Here is a 22334-nt window from a genome sequence, read left to right on the forward strand (position 1 = left end):
AGAAGTTCTTCACTGAAGGAGAAAGGAATACAGGCGACCTTGTCCCTGGTAAGTAACAGCTTGTTAATTACCCAAATACAGCCTCACCCTGATAAATAACAGCTGTATCCAATAAGGATGATTGAGATAAAAAAAAAAAAAAAAAAAAAAAAAAAAAAAAAAAAAAAAAGGGGGGGGTGGTGGGTAAGCTGGTAAAAGAAGGATAATCATGGAGGAGAAAGCTTGAGGAGTATGACAGACTCATGAAGAAGACTCCTGGGGAGAGAGAATCATTGCTGTGAGGTCAGTCTGGGTCTGCATTAGAGCCTGCTGTTGGAACCTGCAGTCAGAGTTTAGCAGGAAATAACCAGCAGAGGCTGCAAGGGAAACCTACAGTAGGAGCTTGCTGCAGCCAGAGTCAGTGAGTGGCTGGAGTTAAGATGACTAGGCCATGAAGAGGAGTAAACCAGGACCCTTTTTATGCTGTGTTTAACAAGAAGTCTGTGTCTTGACTCATCTTTACCCTCTAACAAGAGGGCTATTGCAGCATTTAATGAAAACGGTTATTGGGCACTGAAATGAGCTGCCCAAGGTGGTGGTGGAGTTACTAATTCCTGGAAGTGTTTAAGAAAATATCGGATATGGCACTGAATGCCATGGTCTAGCTGACAAAATCTCTTTAGGTCACAGGTTGGACTTGATCTAAAAGGTCTTTTCCTTTCTAGTTGATTCTGTGGCTGTGTTTGGGTTGAGTTCTGCAGTGAACATCTTTGCATGTGAATCAGTCTCCCTTTTGTATGCTTTTTAAATTAATATTTTTTACTGTCTGTTTCCTTATCTCATTGCTGTTTACAGTGTATTATTCTTATTTCAACATGTGATCTTTACCTTTTGTGTCTCCAGTTCCTCTCTGCTGCCCACCACAAGAGGGAAGGGAGGGAGAGGTGAAGTTGGAATGAGTAGTGTGGCTTGGGGAGTTTTTAGTGAGAGCACTAAATTAGGGAGTACCATTTCCAAACCATCTCTTTAACCCCCCAATGTGGGGAATTAAAGAGATAACAACAGATTTGAGCAGGCTGGATGCAAATTCTGTGTAAGCAATGCATTGTATCATATCCAGAGCCCCATGTCATAAAGTTGCTTGGTTTGTTCAGATGGCCGTAGTACCTAACCCTGAGTATGTGCCCATCATGGTGCTCTTCTTCAGAGCAGGGAGAGGGATCAGGATTGCTTTGTTAATGCACCGTGAGATATCAGCTCATCAACATTCAGGGAATGAGGGTCATATGGGATGTACCTTTGGTGTTGCTTTCCTACCCCTATTGGGGGCGCTACCTTTGAGAGTCCATTAATAACAGAGGAGGATGCTTTTCCCCAGCTTTTCGTTCCCCTTTCTCTCCTTCAGGTTTGTTTTAACAGTTTTTGAGGATTTAGACTTGCTCTTACATGTTAAGGCAAGCATGTTCTTGTTGCTAGCTCTGCCAAGTCTCCTCAGTGCTGTCACATTCTGTTTTGTTTACAGTTACAAAGTAGATTTTTAGGAGGGTCTTTCAGAGATCGGCCCTGAGGGTGGATAATTGTGAATGGCATGGAAGGTAGGAGAAAACTGACCAGTTTTTGGAGGATTATTCTTCTCCAGCAGTTTGGAAGTTCACCCCTGGTGCAAGACTCTGATAAAGTGGCAGAATATTTGAAATAAAAATGCTTTAAGGATTCAAAAGAGGTGCAAAGTTATGCAGTGTGCTGGGTCCTGGGTACTATTTCTCAGACACCACTTGATGCTAGACAGCACCCTCAGGGGCAGGAGAGGAAAAGCAAGACAAAATCTGTTCACTCAGTAAGGGATGAAGAGGAAGCGGGGCCCAAAATGCATTGATCTTTGGGTTATGGGCCCAGCAAACTTCCTCACAACTCTTAAAGCTGATAAAATGCTCACTGAAGACAATATGTATATATCATATAAATAAAATATCTGCCTTTAAATAGTGGCTGTGGGACACCTGATGAACGGCAGTACAGTGATGTGCTAGCCTAGGTATGAAACTCTAGTCCAAAATGTCATGTCTAATTTTTTTATTTTTTGTGGTCTGAGCACGGGCAGAAGGTTTTCCAGCAGCCTGGGTCTGTTGTTATGACTGGGAATGAGTCTAATGTGCCGTGTTAGAGATGAGATGATGCCTACAGAGAGCCTCCTGGAGAACTCCCCTGTGCATCCTTCAACTCATTGGGCTCTGAACAGGCTAACTATCCTTGGCCCAAAAGGATTTTGTGGATTTAGTATGTGTTTCCCCATAGCTAATAAACCCTGGTAGTTAATGAGCCCTCACAGGGCAGAACTTACAGAGCTTCAAGAGCTCACTGGGTCTGTGGCCACCAGATCTAGCCGAGTGACTGCACTCAGTCCAGTGAGCCTGGATGAACGCAAACCCTTCCTGAAAATGCCTAACTTATTATCCTATGCTCCCCAATGCACTGGGGTTTGGGGTTTGAATCTTCTACTCCCCCATTACCCTATGCAATTATGTCCTGCCTAATGCCTGTTATTTTCTGTGTGTTGAATGGAGCAAGTTTGACTTCTCAGACTTGTCCCCAGTTAATTGTTGTTCTCGTTCATTTCTAATGCACAGGATCAAACTCAGGAATTCCCCATCTAGTAATTGCACTTCTCTTCTACTATGAAACTCACCATGTGTACTGTGTGGGGAAAAAATCCTTAAGGGGTTATGGATCTCAACCAAGTTTTCTGGATGCGGGGTTTTTTTGTGCGGTTTTTTTTTTGTTTGGTTGGTTTTTTTGTTTGTTTTGTTTGTTTGGTTTTGTTTGTTTGGTTTTGTTTTGTTTTTTTTGTTGTTGTTGTTGGTTTGTTTTTTTTTTTTTGGCAACTGGAGTTGTCTGAGATCTTTGTTTTTCAAAATCAGAAATGAAAGGGCATCCTATAAACTGTCCATTTGTATAACCAGCCTGTAATTATATCAACATTCAATTTTATAATTAAATTAGAGACTGGTTTTCCTTTATTCAGCACTAGACTTATGCTTTTCCCTGCACTTCTTTATCACCTCAGTTTCTGCCTTTGTGGAAATTCTCACACAAAAGCCTCCTTTCTGATTATTCTGAAAAGTTTATGAATCAGAAAGAAGATTGCCCTGAAGATTGAGCTGAGGATTCCTCTTGAATAAATGAATCTTCTGGTGATACAGTCCAACCCAGTCTTCTCTTCATGAGCTTCATATTCAGGAAGACAAGCCTTCTTGCTAAGTTCTAGAAGAAGTAAATATTGGGTCTGTAAGTGTAAGCTGGCTTTCTCTTGAGATATTATACTGGGAACTTAGGACCTCAGCTAAATTTTCAATCAGTTGCGAAATTTTGAAACAATTGGAAGAGGAATATGTCAAAAAGCCATTTCTCTCCTGATTGTACATCCATATGTTGAGAGTTGCCTGCTGTCTGTTTTTTTCTGTCTCAAAAATGGAGGGAATTTGAGCTTCAGATTTTTAAAAATACCTGAGGAACAGGTCTCAGTCTTGCATATATATATATATGTATATATAAGCCTGCAATATCTATATTAATTTCTTTTTATATCCCTTTTTCCTGAAATTCCAAATCAAAAGTCTACCTAGTGAGATTCATCTTTAATTACCATTAACCTCTGCCAAAACCATCAGAACTGGCAGAGCCTGTGGTACTTCAAATGAGCTGAGTTTACTGGCACGAGTGCTTTTTAGAGAGTAGGTTTTCCCTCTTTCCCTGTGTAAGGGCAAACAGCAATGCAGAGAGAAGACAGAGAAGTGACAGGAGCTTATTGGCTTCACAAGCATCCCCCTGATTACCTGTAAGAGATATGGTGTTTGATGAATGCTCTGAATATTAAACATTTGATTTCCTGTTTGCCTTTACATTTTGACACGATGTAATCTTATGGAAGTGAAAACAAGTAGGATCCGGTCTGAAGTTTTAATCATTCCAGCATATTTTTCTGCTCTGAATCTCATTGCTATTTCCCTCACAACTTCCCAACATCCACCTTTGTAGCATGTGTGATTACCTCCTACAACTTGCAGCATTACATCCACAGGGATTCAGATCTGTCTCTGAAAATGCACCCAGTTTTAAAAATCTCACTTGTAATCAGGAAGTGGACCTGGTTTTGTGAGCCATCATTTCATCTTGGTTTTTTCCTCTCAGCTTTCAGTCATTTTCATCTACCTCTCCTTGCTTTGCATCTCCCTTAAAATGTGCTCAGACAACTCATTTGTAAATACATCAAGACATGATACCAATAATCTAAGTAATGTTTTCTTTAGCAGCCTAAGACCCTGAACTCATTTTCACTTCATGGTATTTGGGAACATAAAAGGAGTTGGATTTTAATCTGCTTCATTTTATGAGTCTAATATTTTATGAGTTTGAGTTGGCAAAATTTCGGTAAAAAATAGACTTCCTTTGTAAAATTCTATAGTAAAAATGAGCTTGTAGTTTTCTGGATAACTTTGCTTTGGCAGTCACTCCAGGTTTTTCTAATAAAACTTATGACAATATTCTGAAGAACTTACTACAGACTGGTAACTCGATGCTTTTTAATGTATTCATAGAATACAGTAAACAAATACTCAAAATTATATAAAATATTACTTTAGAGGATCTTCTAGAATCGCTATAGATGCTGATGGAATTCCTGGGTTTCAAATTTATCTTGGGTTCATGTCTATTATAATTTGCAACAGTAATCTCCTTTATGGATAGTTTTCTTGCTGATTGGGGTATAGTCTGAGTTGACTGACATGAAGAAATAAAAGTGAGATGGCTTATCAGAAACTTCTCACCACAGATGATTCAAGTAACTTCAGAATATCTAAACCAGCAATTTCTTCTCCTATTTAATTTCTTTTTTCTGTTTTTCTTTTCTAATACATCCATTTCTCACTCCATTAGTAACAAGTTCTCCCATATCACTTGGATATTGAATTGAGTTTAAATGGGTACAAATGCTCTTTTGAGTCACATTGAATATTGTCTGAAAATCCCAGTGAAGCAAGATCCTCCTTTTTTTTTTTTTTTTTTTATTTCTTGACAAATCGCATGAGAAAGTTCTGCAGAACTCAGTAAAAATCAATAATTTTTGTAGACCTTTTTTGCTGAAAGGACTAGAAATAAAAGCTGCCATTTTAGCTTTCTCACTCAATGTCCTTCTCGGAATTTTTTTCTACCACCTTGGTATAGGTACGGAGCTAATATAATATTTGTCTTACTGAATTCCTCAGCTAAAATAATTGAAGTATAACAGCCTTCCTTGTAGCAACCTGTCTTGTGGCAGCACCCTTATCACGCTGTCAGTGCTGCCTGCTGCTGTGATGCCAGACTTGTCTTGGTTTTACCCCATTTAAGAGGGTGTTTTGGGCTGGTAAGTGTAGCCCTGAGGTTATATTAAGCTGCATATTAGATTTCCACTATTTTTAATACACTGCAAATATTGCAAGAATATTCTTGCTTCTGGAACTCCTGGCTCCTGGGGAGTAATTTGCTGAGACAGGAGACTTAAACTATTTTGAATCCTAAACAAAGACATTTAAAAAAAAAAATTATACAGACCAGTTACTAGCTTATGGTTTATTTTGCTTATTGTGGTAAAGTTATTTGCAGGGTTTTTTTAGTTCTTTGGTAGTATCTTATCTCATTTGTTTGCTTCTTACTCAGTTTTTAAGGAATTGTGGTTAGTGGATCTGTAAGCTTCATTTCTGATAAGAAATCTGGTATGTAACCTTGTATTGGATGAGGATATTTGCCATTTGACTGCATATATCACTAAGTCACTGGTGAAAAAGAGATCTCAACCAAAAGTGTTCATTGCTCCTGTTTCTCTTGCTTGCAACCTTCCCTGTTCATGGCATTGGAAATGAAAAATTAATAAAGAGGAAAAGTCACAATGGTTTTCAATAACTGTACTTGTGCTGACCTTATTTACTGTCTACTCCTTCTTTTTCCCTTTCCTACAATGGAATTTTAAGGAAATATCCAGGCAGTTCCCAAGCATGAGTTTGATTAAGATAAGAGCATTTTTTAACTTCAAACCGTGAGGCACAGGAGTTTTAAAAATTGCTCTGCTCGGACTTAAACTATGCCACGTAACTCCACGAATGTGTATTCATCAGTCCCCTTTTATTCCTGGGATAAGTACCTGTTGTTCATATCAATAAGGTGTTAAATTAGGCATGCTTTTGTATCATAGCTGTGAGAACTGAATTTTTGGAAACCAAACCTAACTCCTATATATTAATCGCCAACTTTTGACCTTGCTCTGCTTTCTGCATCTTTCCCTTCACCTCAGAGCCTTCCTTCCCCAGCCCAGTCATGTAGAAAAGCTGTCCCTGGATGCAATAGTGACCTAGTGCAGTGGCTTCCACAGACCTGCATTTCAAAAAAGGTGAAACTAGCTCTTAGAGATACAGTTCCCAAATGGGTTATATCACCCTCCTCAGCACCATCACCTGTGTTCCCTATTCCTTGCGTGAATCGAGGAGGATTTTGGTACGTAGGAACTGTACTCTTAATAGAATGGTTTCATTGTTGTCACATGGAAGAATGATTTGCTATTTTAGAATAGGTTGGGGAGGAAGAAGATCAGAATGTTCTGCAATTAATTCATAAGCTCCTCTGAGGTTTACCTGGCAATGGACTAGAAGATTAATTTACAGTGTGGGCAACACCCTGTAGCTATGATTTCTTTTATCTGATGTGGTCTTGTAGAAGAGCTCTCCTTCGTTCCTGGAGAGGTTATTTCATGAGAGACATTTGCATTTATGGTATTGATTAAATAGATAGTTGCCAAATACATCTGTGTAATAGTTTCATAAATAGTGACTGCCACTGTGTAATTCTCATGCAATGCCAAGTGTGCTCTGGCTCTTTGAGAGAGAGATGAACTGCAGGAACAAAGCTCCTCCTCATAATTGCAGTGCAAGAGAAAGTGGCATTACACAGACGGGTTTTCTGTCCCTCTCTTAATGCTTTGCAGAGACAAGATTTTCTGAGACTTCTGTAGCCATTATTGCTTCAATCTTAACACTGAAGGTTAAGATTGAAATTTTACTAAAATCCTTCTTTTTGAATAGTACAGGATGGCATAATAACTATGGAGGCAGATTTTAAATTGTCTCAGAATTAGCTCTGAAAGTTTATTATTGTTTTATAATATTCCTTGTTCTTAAGCTTAAATATAGAGGCAGTGTGTGTTTTTGGAATAAACATGATAAATGGAGAGATTAAGGTGATATTTCTTCTATTAATTCTCTTTACTTGGAAGCCAGTAAAAAGATAGGGTTTACAATTTTTGTTGTTATTTGTGTTTGTGTGGCTATGCATGTCTTGGTGTGTGTATGTATTTTAATTTCAGTCCATACAAGTGCTTGAAAAGTGGAATTGTTAAGCTTGTCCCAGGCCATCAGAAATCCTTGGAAACTAATCCTGAAAGTACTATGAAAGTTCTTGTACGTACCACAAGAAAATAGACTGCCATTGAGAGCTTTAAATCAATATCCCCAATCTTTCCTTGCAGTTTCATAAGAGGATGAACTTTCAGGAAGAAAAATATTGCACACCTTCTCAAAAATATGATATTCACCCTTTTATTGAGTACTTTTCAACAATGTTAGTGGTTACTACGGCAGTTCTGGTTTCAATTTGTGAGCCATATTTTAAAGTTGAATGTAAGATATTTGTGTCTGGATTTTCTCACAGTTATGAGAGATTCTTATTTCACTGCATTTCATGCTTATTTATTTCTGTGATTTGCAACATACCTTAAATCTGTATTTCTTCCTGACCTGCATAGTCTGTGAACACTAGGGTTTGTGATAAGAGATGGTCTTCAACGCTATCCATTGTGTCAGAATGAGATACAGCAAGGACAGACATGAAATAATTGTAATTATTTTCTCACTAAGTACATAAATCTTCTACAAATCTAAAATATTATGTGAAGGTTTTTTTACAATTTTGAAGATACATTAGAAGAATTAACTATTCATGTGTAAATTAAAGCGGGAACCAAACAAACAAAAAACCCCCAAAAAACCTGTCCAGATGCCCCTCAGGAAAAGAAAAACCTGCTGTAATAAGCTTGTAGATGTGTACAGGATTAAGTCACCCATTGAAGTCAAGTGTCTGATATTGGGAAATACTTGACCAGGAAGAGGCACACCCAAAAAGAGATTTGCCTCATTATTTTGAAATGCTTCATAGGGAATCTTTCCAATATTATCCTTGGGAGATTCTCATTAGAGTTTTCTAATTCTTCTTCCTTCCCATTCTTCTTACCTTTCTACATTCTCTCTTTTCCTTTTCTCTTTCATTTCTCCTTCTCTCCTTTGGAAAATGCCAAGCATCAGCAGGGAGATCTCCCTTTGAATGTGCATACAGGTTTCCATCAGCTCCGTGCTTGAATGCATCACTGTCTCAAACATATTGTGTCCTGACATTCTATGATTCTGTGATAAAACCGACATTTTTTTTCTTAAACCTGCAGCCCATAAATGATTCTGTGATGCTATCTTTTGAGTTATGCATGAGAAAGATGCTCTGATGTGCTATTCAAACATGAGTTCATTCTAAGTCAGAGGCACTAGTGCTCAGGCAATGGAGATTTTTGTATGGGACAAATGCTGTAACAATGGTTGTAAAGATAAAAATGTTCATACTAGCAGACCAGGAAAGACAAGGATTCTGTTATTTAATAACTATGACAAAGGCTCATAAATACCACAAAGCATACAGCATGGTAAGGAAATTAAATAGAAAAGGAATGAGATAAGAAAAAGAACATATTTTCCTGTCAGTTCATATTTACTTAAATTTTTATCTCTGACCTCTCTATAAAGCAAGATTTTCATTGTTCAGTCTCTGAAGGGACAAATTCTATTCCTTCAAATAAGAATAGAAGCAATGAAGAAACCTGAATGCAACCACTAGAAATATAAGGGCAGCCAGTTGCCCCAGCCATGGCAAGACATTTTGCCTTTGATCTGCAGCACCAGAATACCAAGCAGTTAGGAGGTGCAATAGGCACTGGCTAACCCTCATATGCAATGCTAATTGTATCTTTCACACCCTTTAAGAAAGCTGAGGTTGTCATTAATCAGTTTTCAGGAAGCCTGGTGCACTCAGTCCAAAACCAGGAGGAATTCCATGTGACCTGGGTATTAAAGTCCCTGATTAAAAAAGGTATTTTCTTAACAGAGCTTGTTATGCAAGCTTTTCACTCTTTCAGCTACTTCATTTCCTTCTAATTTTGAAACTAAAAAAGAATTGGATAGCTCTTTCTCAGGAACTAAGGAAAAAAAATAATAATAATGCAAAAAGGCAAGATATTCTATATTCTGTGGTCACTTTTAGAATTTTGGATTGACCTAGAGTGGTTAGGTTCATCATGTTCTTGTTCTGCTTCATCCTTTTTCCCACCATAAAGGATGAATAGCAGGGTTGTCTGTTTTGTTTAGGAAAAAAAAACTCTTGGAAGAATTTTCCAAATTTTTATGCAAAAAATACTACAAATTTCACAATATTACAAAAAGGGGCTTTTGCTTCTAAGGGTGTAAGTGGATTAATTTTAACTATGTGCAGATATGAATTCACTACCCACTCTTCCTGAAGAGTTGCTCTCCAGCAGATGCTGCCAGCCTAGACTGTGGCATTGATGCAGTGAATGCAGTGGTTGTGAAAATTCCTGCTAGGTCTTATGGCTGTCAGGTTATTTCCAGAACCAGGAGGAATCCACTTGTATATCCTCTAATTTAGACACTTCATTACCAGATAGAAAGCCAAAATGAAGAGTTCCTTTTTGCTGAAAAACAAGGAGAAAAAAACCAAAACAACAAAATGGACCTGATTTAATACAGACATTTTGAAGCGGGACACCTGCATTCAGTTTCCATATTAAATAATTCCATACCTCCGCTAAAACGATTTAGCGTAAAATTATATTGCATTCTTTTCTTGCTTTCATTTTGGATTAACATGTCTCAGTGCATTTTAGTTAGCTGTAGTTCGTGGCTTTGCCGTAGAACTTCCTGATGATAAAATGTCTGTCTGTGTGTGTGTGTGTGCTCTAACGCTGCTTACTCTTCTCATCAGCACAGCGTAGCTCCATGCGTCGTATCAACCTCAGCGCATGCAGCCTCTTTATGCTATAGATCAAAAGGAAGAGAAAAGAATGGGAAATTTATTTTCCAAAGTGTTAGTAAAAAGCTTATTTCTCCAGCATAATGGAATCCAGGTAGCTGGCAGGCAGGCTTATGAAACGTCAGATCTCCCAAGCTGGTGCACAGTTTCAATTCAATAATTATTCTCATTCCCACTATGGAGCTACTCAGCAGCAAGTGGCGCATCCAAACTGCACCTCGTGACTAGAATGGCATTAAAAAAGAAGGTGAAAGAGCTCTTCACCTACATGCTAATTTTCTTTCTTGCAGTAAAGGCTCAAGTTCACGTTGCTGAAAGTAAATAATTACAAAACGTGATTGAAAACTGGAGTGGCCTTGTGATTCAGCACCACTCTGAAATCAACATTGTAACAATTCAGTGTCATAATCTGCTTGACGCGATGAATGGGCTTTAAATTCCTTTGTCAGGGGGCTCCAGTGAAATTAAAAGACAATGCAGGTTTCCTATGGGCATGCTCTCCTGCATTAGTATGCAGCGGCATGGACTGACAAGGCATCTATAGCCACCGCTGCCTGTTTCGTTTACAGACCTGCCAATAGCGGCCAATAATTGCCTATGAAAAGCCATTATACACTGGCCCATAAAGCCACACAAATTTTCATGATGTTTCACTTAAAAAGTGCTTGTTTTGCAGGATAGAGGCCATGTCAATAAAATGTATTGGATGTCACTTAAACCAAGTGATGTGCTAATCTCTTGGAGGCCTTGTGTCCTTAATCTCTACAGGACACAAGTCAGTTTAGAAGCATTAGCTGCTCTCACAGGTAGCAACTATTGAGCTCTTTAATGTAAATTCAAAGGCAAAGCTTATCAGTGTGTTTCAGAAATTGCTTCAGTGCGGTTGCTGTCTATGGGAAAAAAATCCACACACTTCCCCCAAAATCCCTGGGCAACTTCCAAGCTTTCACTGTGCCCGCAAGCACCTTTTAATTATAAAGAAATTGTTTTTGGTGATATGTGCCTTGTGACCAATTGGATTAGAGGCATTTCTTCTGGCTATTATTAAGCTAACTTGACTATTGCCCTTGTGTAGCTGAGCATGATCAAAATGTAAGGTATGGGAGAGCATCTAAATTATGAACCATAGTGCAGTGCTACAGCAGACTGAATTCTTTAGTTCATTAAAAAAAGCTTCAATGGCTAGTAATACTGTAACAGAAGGGCAGAATAATAGGCACAGGATCAAGGATGCTGTGGCTCATCGGGTTGAGTTACAAAGGCTGTTGGAAGATTCAGACTGGGTTTTTTAGTGTTTCAGTGGCCTGGTCATTATTAGAGAACAAGTAGGGCCACTGGAAAGCTGTGGACGATCTGTAACTCCTCAGAGGGACATAAAGATGAAGAACTAAAGTTTCCTTGGAATGACTGTAATAATCTTCTAAATATTCTAATATACTAAAATACATTTTCTGATGTAATTCCTTCCTTTTTTTAATTTGTTTTTTCTCCTAACTAATGATTGCTCCTTTTCTATTCATTTGAGCTGTAGCAAGTTTTTTTATCAAGAGCTGATCAGTGAGCTTGTAAATCCAAACCAAGGAGCGGAATGCTTATGTGTATTTCGGACATTCTGCTCTACCTCACTCTGAAATCATGAACTGAAACAAGTGCAAATGGATGGGCTCTCTTTATTATTCCATTGTCACCTGCTGAGAGCAGTATTTTCTGGCTGGGTGGGACTATATTTGAAATGAATTGAATGATAACAGGGACCCAACTCTTCAAAATATTTTTACTACATAGTATGAGGAAGGTAGAAATGGGAGTAAGAACAGAAGAACTTCTAAGAGATCTGAAATGCATTCATCACAAAAGGAGGGGGTTTGTTTCATAGAAGCAGAAGTTAATTGCAACCAGAACATGCTTCAGTTAAAATAATTTATTAGTAAAAAAAGTTTTTTGGGCATTAGAAAAAAGTAGCAGAATACATCCTTAGTCTTCTGTGTCATCACCATGTGATTGAGAAGATTTATTGAGACTGGACAGTGTCATTGCTAGGATTGCCCCATTATAACATTTACCACATAACAGCCTTGCTGTGGAGGTTTAATTGACTCTGTTGTGGCATTGAAGTTTCTAGGATTTTTACCATGTCCTATTACTTTAAAAGAAAGCACCAAGAAAAAAAAATCTCTTCAAGTAATTCCAAATTCTCATTATATGGCAGGCTATAAAGCATCCATCAGATCCCTCCCCATTTATTATTCACCGAACTGGGAGTTTGGGAGGTGCAGCCACTAAACTATCATTGTTCCCATTCCTAAATACTGAAAAACCTCTTCCATACTAAAATGGATTACAGTCCATTTGTGCTTACCTGTTTAAACACTGTCATTTTCCTTTAATACAAATGAATGCCTCTACTTTCTCTTGTTTTTCTCTTGGGATATTCATAGGTCAATTTACCCCCCTCTGGCATTTAGCTAGACTGAAAAGCCAAGGCCAGAAAAGCTCTTGTTCTTAGACTCACTTTTGATATATTCCTTTGATTACCCCAGTAGTCCTTCCCTATATATATATATATATATATATATATATTTTTTTTTTTTTTTTTTTTTTTTTTTGGTAAACGTTAAGTGGAGTAAAATTTAAAAAAAAAATTGATGCTTCACCAGTGACTTAAATAGCTGCACTGCCTTTTGGCAATTTCTCCTGGAAATACTTTGTGTGATAAATACTTAGATTACATTTGTCTTTTGCCTGACCATGTTACACAGTACCCAAAAAATCATGTTATACAGGGTGGCTGAATTTTTTCTCCTCTGTCCCTGTGTTACATTTTCCTGTGGCATTGGACAAGAGAATAGGAAAAAATTATTGATAGTAGCCTGTAATGTATAATCTCACTTTATACCTGTGGCACATCCCCAGTGCCATCCCTTTTCCCCCTCATGATATATAAATGTGTCTTGCTGTTATTGATTCAGTTCAACATTGTATTATGAAAAATGCAATTAGTATCCAACATTTTTGTATGCCAACGGTAGCTGTAAAATTATTAAATAAGATTGATCCTCAAAGAAAATTTGGAGAACCCAACTATTGATCTCATTCCAGTACAACTACTGGTTCAGGATAGCCTGTTCTCTGGTGAGAACGTTTGGTGTTTGAGATTTCCTGTACTAGTCCCTATCTTTTCCAATTATAGGTTATACACAGATTAATTATATAATTATATACAGAGAGTGAATAATCTGTGATATGAGCCACAGTTTCCCCTCCAATTAGATTAAGTAAGACATGGTAGAAGTGTTGCCTTCCTTGAGAGCAACCAGAGCTCTGCACCATTTTTAGCCCCACGTCCTGTGCAGGGCTGGCTGATCCCCGTCACTGCTGGGTGTGTGACCCAGGCAGCGAGGAGTTAATGGCTCTGAGTAACAAGGTATTCTGTGCCAGAACTGTGCAGCTGTAATAAATTGGCTAAAACATTAGCAGTATAAAGTAATTCAAGATTAAATTTTATAGCTCATATTTTTATGGTGAGCATTACGCACTGATACAAGATATTTCCAGCTCATATTTCACACCATTTAAGATGAACTCTCATTTTCGCTGAAATCCCCTCTCGCTGGCCCAAAGACATGTTGTGTGTGAGAAGCTAAAAGCAAGGAAAAACGCATTTAGAAACTTGAACTAGAGCTGTCTTCAGCTGAATATATATTAATCATCTTATTTGGCAACTGTTAAGTAATCCACACTGTATCCTGTTTCTAACATTGTACTGTTGCAATGTGCAACACTTCTTTCACAAGCATCTCAGTGTTTCTTCATTCTTTTCAGATAACAGGAAAATATTTTGTCTTAAAAATATATCTTGATGTCACTGTTTTATAACCCTTGACTTTTACTTCCTTTTGAGCTGGTAGGGTAGTAAATAGTAAACAATCAAGTTGATCAACGTGAACTCAACAAAAAAAGTATATGCTGACCATACATCAACTTATGTTGAGATTATTTTACTGCTCTTCTGATTTTTATTCTCTGAAGCATCCAATCCAAAATGTCATGTCAATCAAACATACAGTATTTTATAATATCACTTTTTCAATATATTGGTGTAGTTGAAAAAAATGTGGAATCTGTGTTGTAATTAACATTTGTTAATTAGAGATCATCTTTTACCAGGATGATAGGCACAGGAAACAGTCTTTCTTGCCCCACCATGCTTTTAAATTCCCACATTTCCTCTTCAGATCCATCATTTCTGATTTTGGATCTATCAAAAAAAAGGGGACAAAAAAGGTGAAGAACTGATCCAGGTTAAAATCTTACACTTGGTCTCAAGAAAAAGCTTTTTTCACCTTTGCTGGTACCTACAGGTGGTTGTTATTAGGGTGGCAGTGGGATTTAGGATGAGCAGTAAGGATTTGAGGCAAGAAGGACTTGCATTTAATTCTGGGAGGTTTTTTTTCAAGGTTAGAAAAAGCAGCATGAAAAAATCAGAAGGGAGAAATCAAAACTTTGGAAAGTTTTTTAAAAGTGCAGGTTTACTTTTGCTAAGGAGACAAATTCTGGTACTGACATTTGTCTCTAGAGTGTTCAGATTTTAACACACTTCTGCAGCCTTCAACCTAATGTTCAGCAATTGGAAAATGCATTCTGCTTTGAATGAAAATTGGTCATGAATGTTGCTGTTGGGTTGGATTTGCTATCCTCCTAATACCTGTTTTTAGGCAGTAAAAACAAAAGCCAGCCTGACAGGCCCTTAGTATATTTGAACAGAGGGATGAATAAAGAGAAATACCTTGAGGGGCAAATATTGAAAAACAAAAGCCTTCTTGGAAGCAAAAAAAATCTAGCAGAAAACCGATTTGCAAAGTGGTGGCATAATCTGTTAATAGCTGTGCAAAGTTTAAAGCGGTACAAGGTCAATATGCTATGAGGGTAAATTAGTACTAGCTACACAAAGCAATTACAGAAATAATCATGCTATGGAAGCCACCACCATTTCAAGCAGCGAGAGGAAAGCTTTTGCACACTGAAACTTTCCAGTGTCACCTTTGCGAGGACTACTCTGAAACTCCTCTCCTGAATGATCACTTCAGGTTGTCTTTTTGCGTGTGGCAGGTTTTTAATTTGCATCTTCCCCTTGCAATAGAATGGTATCCCAGACAGTCTGGACTGCTGCCCATCAGTAGAACCTTCATACACTTACAGCTTGCTGATGTAAAATCTCACTGTCATTTCAGTGGGTTTATGGCCTCTCAGAAACTATTCTGTCCTTCTGATATTTGCCAACCGTGCCAACAGTGTATCCATGTGCTTCTAAAATTGTGCCCTCAATCCCCTCCTTTTTCTTAACAGAAGTATAAAGGAAACGGGCTCTTATGGGCTTCACTGTAATTAGGGGTCTTAAAATGCTCTAGGAGTAATAAAACAAGCAACAGGGGGTTTGGGGGATTTTTTGTGGGTTTAGACTGAGCTGGGTAAACTGTTCTTTTCTTCAGATGCTACCAAATACTTTTTTTTTTTTTTTTTTTTTTTTTTTTTTTTTTTTTTTTTTTTTTTTTAAATAGACCACTGTGGGCTTTGGTTTTTTATGCTTCTTACTAGGTCATGGAGCCCTGGTAAAGTTGTTTCCTTTAAAGCATAAATAATAAAAAAAAATCTGCTATTTCTTTATTTTGATGTATTTATTGCAATTACATTTGCAACTCATTTTATCTCACAGATTTTTATTTCCTTCTAAAGGAAGCAAAAGGCAAAATAAACAGCTTTTGAGACTGAAGCGTTTTCTCTGGAGAAATAGAAAACATTTCTTCCAAATTACTGAGAAGGCGGCTGTGACAAAGAATGTCAGCACTTGCTTTTGTTGAAACTTTATGGAACATGGAGCAAAATGGAGGGAGCGAAAACAAGCTCCCAGTCCCTTTACAACAAGGGTCTTGGAGGGGGAATTTGCAACCATGCAAATTGTGCCTGCCACCTCAGAGAATAACAGGTCCCTTGCACTTACTTTAGATAAAAGAAGCTGGTTATAAGGCTTTTAAATTTACTATCAAGTTAATATGAATTATTATTTGTCTCCTGGGATTTGGAGAGTCATGAAACTAAGGCAAGTTTTATTTTTAAGAGTCTCTGGCCCAAGCCAGGCTTGTGACTTGAGCTAGTGAAGCAGATTCCTGCCAGACACTTTGGCTGTGGAAGGTTCCCGAACAGTACAGAGGAATCCCATCAAGGCAAATTCCTTTTGAGGAAGTAACGGTGTTTAGTTCAGACAGCAGTGAGCCCATTTGGAACTGACCAGTGGGTTGATCTGAGGCTGAGTTTATCTCCTCTCCTTCATCCAGGTTATTTATAGTAGGTTTTCAATCTCTGATAAGCAAGGAATTTTAAATGATTTTGTGTGAAATTCAAGCTGAGTCTTATTGTAAGGTGTGTATGTATATTCCTGAGTTTGCTTTATATTTATATTCCTTTATGTTTGCTCTGTGCTCTTGTCTAGAGACAGATTTTAGGAGGATTTTTTCAAAACATCCAAAAGACTTTCTGTCCTCTGACTGACACTATCAAAACGAAATGTTCCGCTCCCGGTTCACAGATGGTTGTTCCGGGAATTGCATCAGTTCCATGCTGTGAGAGTGAGGGATTTGCATTTCTACAAATCTTAGAATGGATGATTATTTCTTGCTCTATCCTCAGGCTAAAATCCCTCACCAACAGGAAGTAACTTTGAACAGAGTACACACTTCCTTCTCACACCACCCAAATGGAGCAGCATTCAAGAATGACACCATGCAGGAGGGAGCGTTTGAGGAGTAGGTTCTCTTCTTAGTTTGCTGCAGGTATCAGACTGATTAGTGTTGGTGTTTCTCTCTGTAGGTGATGTGTGCCAGTTAAACATACAAAAACAGCCATAGTTGTTATTTAAGCCCTAAACCCAAGGCTTCAGGGATGGATGTGGCTTACTTGCTTTCAAAGATACTCTTCAGACGGAAGGTCAGTGACTTTCCTGAAAGGCATCCATACTCATAAGGATGAACGTAAAATTTTCCTCACAATTTTGTCTTCAGCTCACACTACAGACACATTACCTTCATAGTTTGCTTTAGGCAATCTTATCTTAGAGGCGCTCTATGTTACTTTTTGTTTCAATGAGTGAAACACAGCAGTAAATGCTGCTTATCCTCATTGTTCTACCTCCTGCTTCTTACACCACAATTGCCTGATGCATCTAACCTAGTAATCAGAAAACGAGCATGTATAAATCTGTGTTTCAACCACATGAGTACAGATACACAACAGAGGACTGAGTTTTCATTCTACTTTTTCTCCTGTTACTTGACAGAACTAGGGGGCATGAAATAGATACAATATATTTCAAGTCAGGAGTGTTTACATTCATGTATATATTTCAATTTTAAATACAGTATTCAAGTGAAATTATTTATTTTGAAAACCATTTTACTGTTACTAATGCTAACAACAGCTCATTCCCCTCATATCCACTCTCTGGTCTGTGGGATCATAATGTGATAAACTGCACAGAGGGTTTTTTAATAAACAGTCTTATTCCCATAAAAGGTTGGCCTGAGAGCTGAAAATCATGTTTGGATTTCAGCACAGCAACTCCCACTAGCTGAAAGCTGATAAAGCTTTTAGGAATCTCTCATGATCCAAATGTCTGAAGTGATCCTTGATACCCAGTGGCCAATTGAGCTGTGGCTGTCCACCACTCAGTGTATTAGAATGAAGCTATAAACAGAGCCATTTCTATTTTATACAGTTTCCCTAATATGGATAATTGCACAGAGTATTACTTCAGCTGCCAAGATGATATAACCACACAGAGCTGCAATTTCAAAGAATACATTTTGAGAGCTCAGTGTGGTGCACGTTCCTTCTTATGTCATGTCTGTTCTATTTTTTCACTACGTAAATAGCTTCTAACATCTCTTCTTTTCCTTCTGCCCCTCAAACAGCGGACTCTGTAATGTGAAAGAAAGCTAGTACTAAGCACAAGCCAATTTTTCTGAGCTAAAATAATCCACCTCAAACAAGAACATCTGCAAACCTAACCCTGGTGTTGAAATTCATCTCAGGTACTCTATGTGTTTTGATTCCTCATATTCTCAAAGAGGGGACTTACTTTTATTTTGTTTTACGGCTGAGAGCCCAGGCACTAGAGCTTGTGTAGGCAAATATCAACTTAGGTGGGGTGGAGAAGAAGACTTAGTCTTGCCTTCCTGGGACATTGAACACTCATGACTGCATTTATTGCACTTTCTTCACTGTGCAGGCTACTTTTTTTAGGATAACATAATGAATTAGGTGCTTGGAAAGAAGAAATATGGGATAGCATGAGCACTTTTCCCCAAAGCAGGTTCCTAGCTACTTTGGTTATGGGGTTTGTGATGCCTGGTTTTCCAATTCTGCATTTGTAAACTGCTGCTGCCCTTAGCAGAGGAAGTTTTCATTTCCATCTATAGTCATAGTGCATTTAAAGTGCTCTTAATCTGGTTTATTTTTTTTTTTTGGTCACTTATATAGAAGTGAATCTTTGCAGGTAAAGAGAAATTCCAAGTCTGTTTACGTTTAGTCCAAGGAATCAGGATGAGTTATGGCACATTATTCAGTTGTGTTCTGCTTTGTTCTGACTTTTCCTTTCCTCAAGGATTTGTATTCTGTTCAGTATGTAGTTTATACTGTGCTGTTCCTCTTTTCTACCCTCTTATTTCCTCTCACCCACCAGAGATTGACATCCACCACACCCTTCAAGGAGCCCTGTCACGCACCTTTCTGAAAACATTTGAATTTCAGTTTTTTCATCTGAAAGAGATTGTTCCACTAATTTTATCAAATGTAATCTTGGGAAAAACCAACATAGCTACTATCAGAGTAACCTATAAAGGTTACACAACAGCTCTAACAGATTCTGTGTCTCATTCCAATGGAAAATAGAAGATTTGTGCGTGTTTATGGCATCATATATATATGCATCATATGAACACAATAAGTCATGTTTGTCTCTGGATACATTTCTGTGCATCAGCACATATGCAGACTCTCTAGATGATCTTTCCCATGCAACCTGCCTTGACTGACACCTGGCTGACAATTTTAACAGAAACAGGGAACTGTAGCACGCGGGGAAACTTTGCCATCACTGTTTTGCCATGGAGTTACCGCTGTGAGCAACAAAAGATGAGCTGCTGTTTCCTAGCCTCACTCCTGAACCTTGCCTTTTCTCAGGAGTGGCTGGATCCCTCCAGGGAGGCATCCTGGGGATCAAGGGCAGAGTAAAAGCTGCTACCAACATGTCTAATCACTCCCTTCCAACGGGGAGGGGACAGAGCAGCATGGGCAGGGGTTTGTCCGGGCACGGCTCCAGCACCTGCAATCATGCACTTAGGCAAAAATCTTTTTCTGGAGGTCTTTACTCAGGTTCATTGTTTCTGAATTCCAGCCAGCAAGTGGAAATTCACACTAGAAAGTGGGAGTAAAGTAAGTGGAAAGGCATCTGAAATAGAAAGGATAAAGGACAGAATAAATTGAGTGACCAATAGCATGTATAGAACAAAGAATGAGAAGCAATCATGCACTCCTGGAACTTAACAGGATTTATTTTAAACTCCAGCTGATTGTTCATGAAAGGCAGGCAGAAAGCAGAATAGCATTTTCCTAAGTATCAATTAGAGAGCAGCAGAAGGTGCAGGCCCAGCCAAGTGAAAAATTGTGTATAATTTTTAGGTAGGTGATACTGTTGTTTCTCTTTTGGAAAATCCATTCTAAAAGGAACAAGGAAGAACCTTCAGATTCTTCTGAGAGACAGCTGAAGGCACAAGATAATGCCAGCAGACTTGTTTGCGTTAAGAGGGACTGTTCTTCAGTAATGTTTTATTCCAAATTTTGTGTCCGGAGGAAAAGCATCTTTTAATCAATAAATACAAGATCTAATACTTTTTTTTTTTTTTTCTTATACAGATCCTTCACAAAATGAAAGTAACCCAACATTTAGAAAGACTATCTCTCCACACTATAAAGACTTTCCAAATCCAGGAATATCCTTCCACATGGACATTTATCAAGAGGAATCTGTACCATGAGATCTGAGAAAGCTGTAGCCTGCTTTTCCACATTTACACTTTCAAAGGGAGTATAGTTGTGTTTTCACTTTGAGTCTTTAAAAATGAAAAATGCTGGTTTTGCTCAAAATGATATGTACTACGGGTCTTCTGGGTGTCCTTTTATTTTTTTATTCTTTTGGCTAAGAGCTGGAGTCATAAGCCTTTCTTGTGTGAAGTATATGGATAAACCCCCTGTCACACGCTGTACTTAAGGAATTGAGTTTGCGTGGCAGAGATTAAACATGTAAGGAAGGAAAAGCTGCTAGTTTAAGAACTGAACCCTTCCTCTCCCTGGGCATCTAATTGATTGTGTGGAAGCTGCCCACACGCAGCACTGTACACTGCTGGAAGCTGCTGATCCTCTCTCCAAGCTGGCTTGGCTCAGCGGGAGCTCCCACATCCTCCCAATGTCCTGACAACTGGCTTCGTGCTTACGGGGTGAGCTGTCTGCCCCACGCACGTCCTCAAGTCAAATCATAACCTGTAGTAAATCAGGTGTCAGTGTGAATGTCTGGACAGTTTGAAAGAGGGAAAGGTGCTGATTTGCAACATAATGGGTAAATTGATAATTAGGCCAGCCAAAGAGCAGCACAAAGCTGAGTACCTTAATTCCACAGCAAAGAGCAGCAGGAGCTGCATCCCCAGTCTGCAGTGTCTGCCCGGAATCAAAAAGAGAAGATTGAAAAAACAAAGGTGGAAAATCAGGTGCTATAAATAGTGCTGCCTTACAGAAGTATAATGGTGTTTCATCATGCAGGTATGTAATATTTTCTACCTGTTAAATTTTTTAAGGCAATGAGAATTATTGCAGGGCAGAAGTGAAACACACGCTCACATATGAGTATCTTAAAATATATGTCTGTACGATTCTTGCCTAGAATCACCCGGGAACATTCAGCAGCGGTGTACCAGTGAAGACAAAGCTCTGTCTTAAACTTCTGTTTGATGATTGACTAGCAAAAGAAATTCACAGAAATGTTATGGATAAATAGCATGCTGTGTTTGTTTAATTTAAAATACAGCTGGAATGTAAGAATAATGATCAGCCAATAAATGGTTTACAGAAAGGGAAATACATTTAAATTGAGAAAAAGATGAAGATTAGGAGATTAGTATTAGTGTTGCTAGAATGAAGTGAATTTAGTTCTATTTTTAATCTTTGTCATTCAATTAAGCATCTTTTTAAATAAAAAGAATACTAATTTGAAGGAACTCCAGAGGAACTTCTTTTGATTATTCATCGTTAAAGAAGCCAAATGAGAAGGCTATCTGATATTTACTATTCCCATACCAGTAGGACAGGGTCAGGTTCCTTAGACTTTTTTCAGGACTAGCTGTATTTTTTAACTATATGAAAAACTTCACAGTACTTGTTATGGAAATAAAAAATCAAAGTGAAATCACATTCCTCTCTTGAGAGAATAGATTAGAAAAGCAAAAATTACTGTTAGTGGTTGCCCTCGTTTTAGGCTTGAAGCAGACTGTGATAGAAACTACATTGTGAAATAAATTATTCCTTTTTAATTACTTGCAATAGAAGTTATACCTTTATCTATAAAATCAAAGTAACTGATAGATAAGAGGAATGTTGACTTATTTAACGGCTAAACTGATTTACACCTTCAATTCCTGAGACATGGAAGAGGACTTGATCATCTGTTACTGCAGTGTAGGAGTCTGAGCAGCCCCGACGTGCTGACAGATTGCATTCAGCAATATGCTTCTTCTCTGGGGAAAACTCTGGTTCTTATTTTGAAAGATTCAGGCACTGCTCAAATATGAGTATCTATAAAAGGATCATTAGGGACAATAATAATCATTCTCAATGACTGCAGTGATATTAGGTGCCTTCAGAACCTTGATTAATTTTCATACTGGTTTTGGGGAATTTGCCTCATGAAGAGATTCTGCAGTCAGGGCTAACTTGTCTTTTGGGTTTATGCTCTCATTTTGAGCAAAAGAGAGGATTTTTTTTATGCAGGGGTGTCTGCAACTTGCATTTGCTCAAGCTCCTATTCTGCACCGAAGTGGTAAGGCCACAAAAGCAAAGCTGCCATCCTGGGTGGGCCA

General features: G+C 38.3%; 1 long non-coding RNA gene across 3 annotated transcripts in view; it reads left to right on the top strand.

The window, feature by feature from the left end:
- Nucleotides 1-203: 203 nt before the first annotated feature.
- LOC131378563 (uncharacterized) overlaps nt 204-22334 on the top strand; it is a 32392-nt gene continuing 10261 nt past the window's right edge. For 2 of the 3 annotated variants that reach the window (XR_009207878.1, XR_009207879.1), the window contains exons 1-4: nt 208-282; nt 16840-16982; nt 18120-18239; nt 20122-21021. This is a non-coding gene — a long non-coding RNA (uncharacterized LOC131378563). Of the gene's footprint in view, nt 283-16839; nt 16983-18119; nt 18240-20121; nt 21022-22334 lie in introns of all 3 variants that reach the window. The other variant, XR_009207880.1, reaches the window with a different exon arrangement.

This window comes from Hirundo rustica, chromosome 5, assembly GCF_015227805.2.
Source record: "Hirundo rustica isolate bHirRus1 chromosome 5, bHirRus1.pri.v3, whole genome shotgun sequence".
Lineage (NCBI taxonomy): Eukaryota > Metazoa > Chordata > Aves > Passeriformes > Hirundinidae > Hirundo > Hirundo rustica.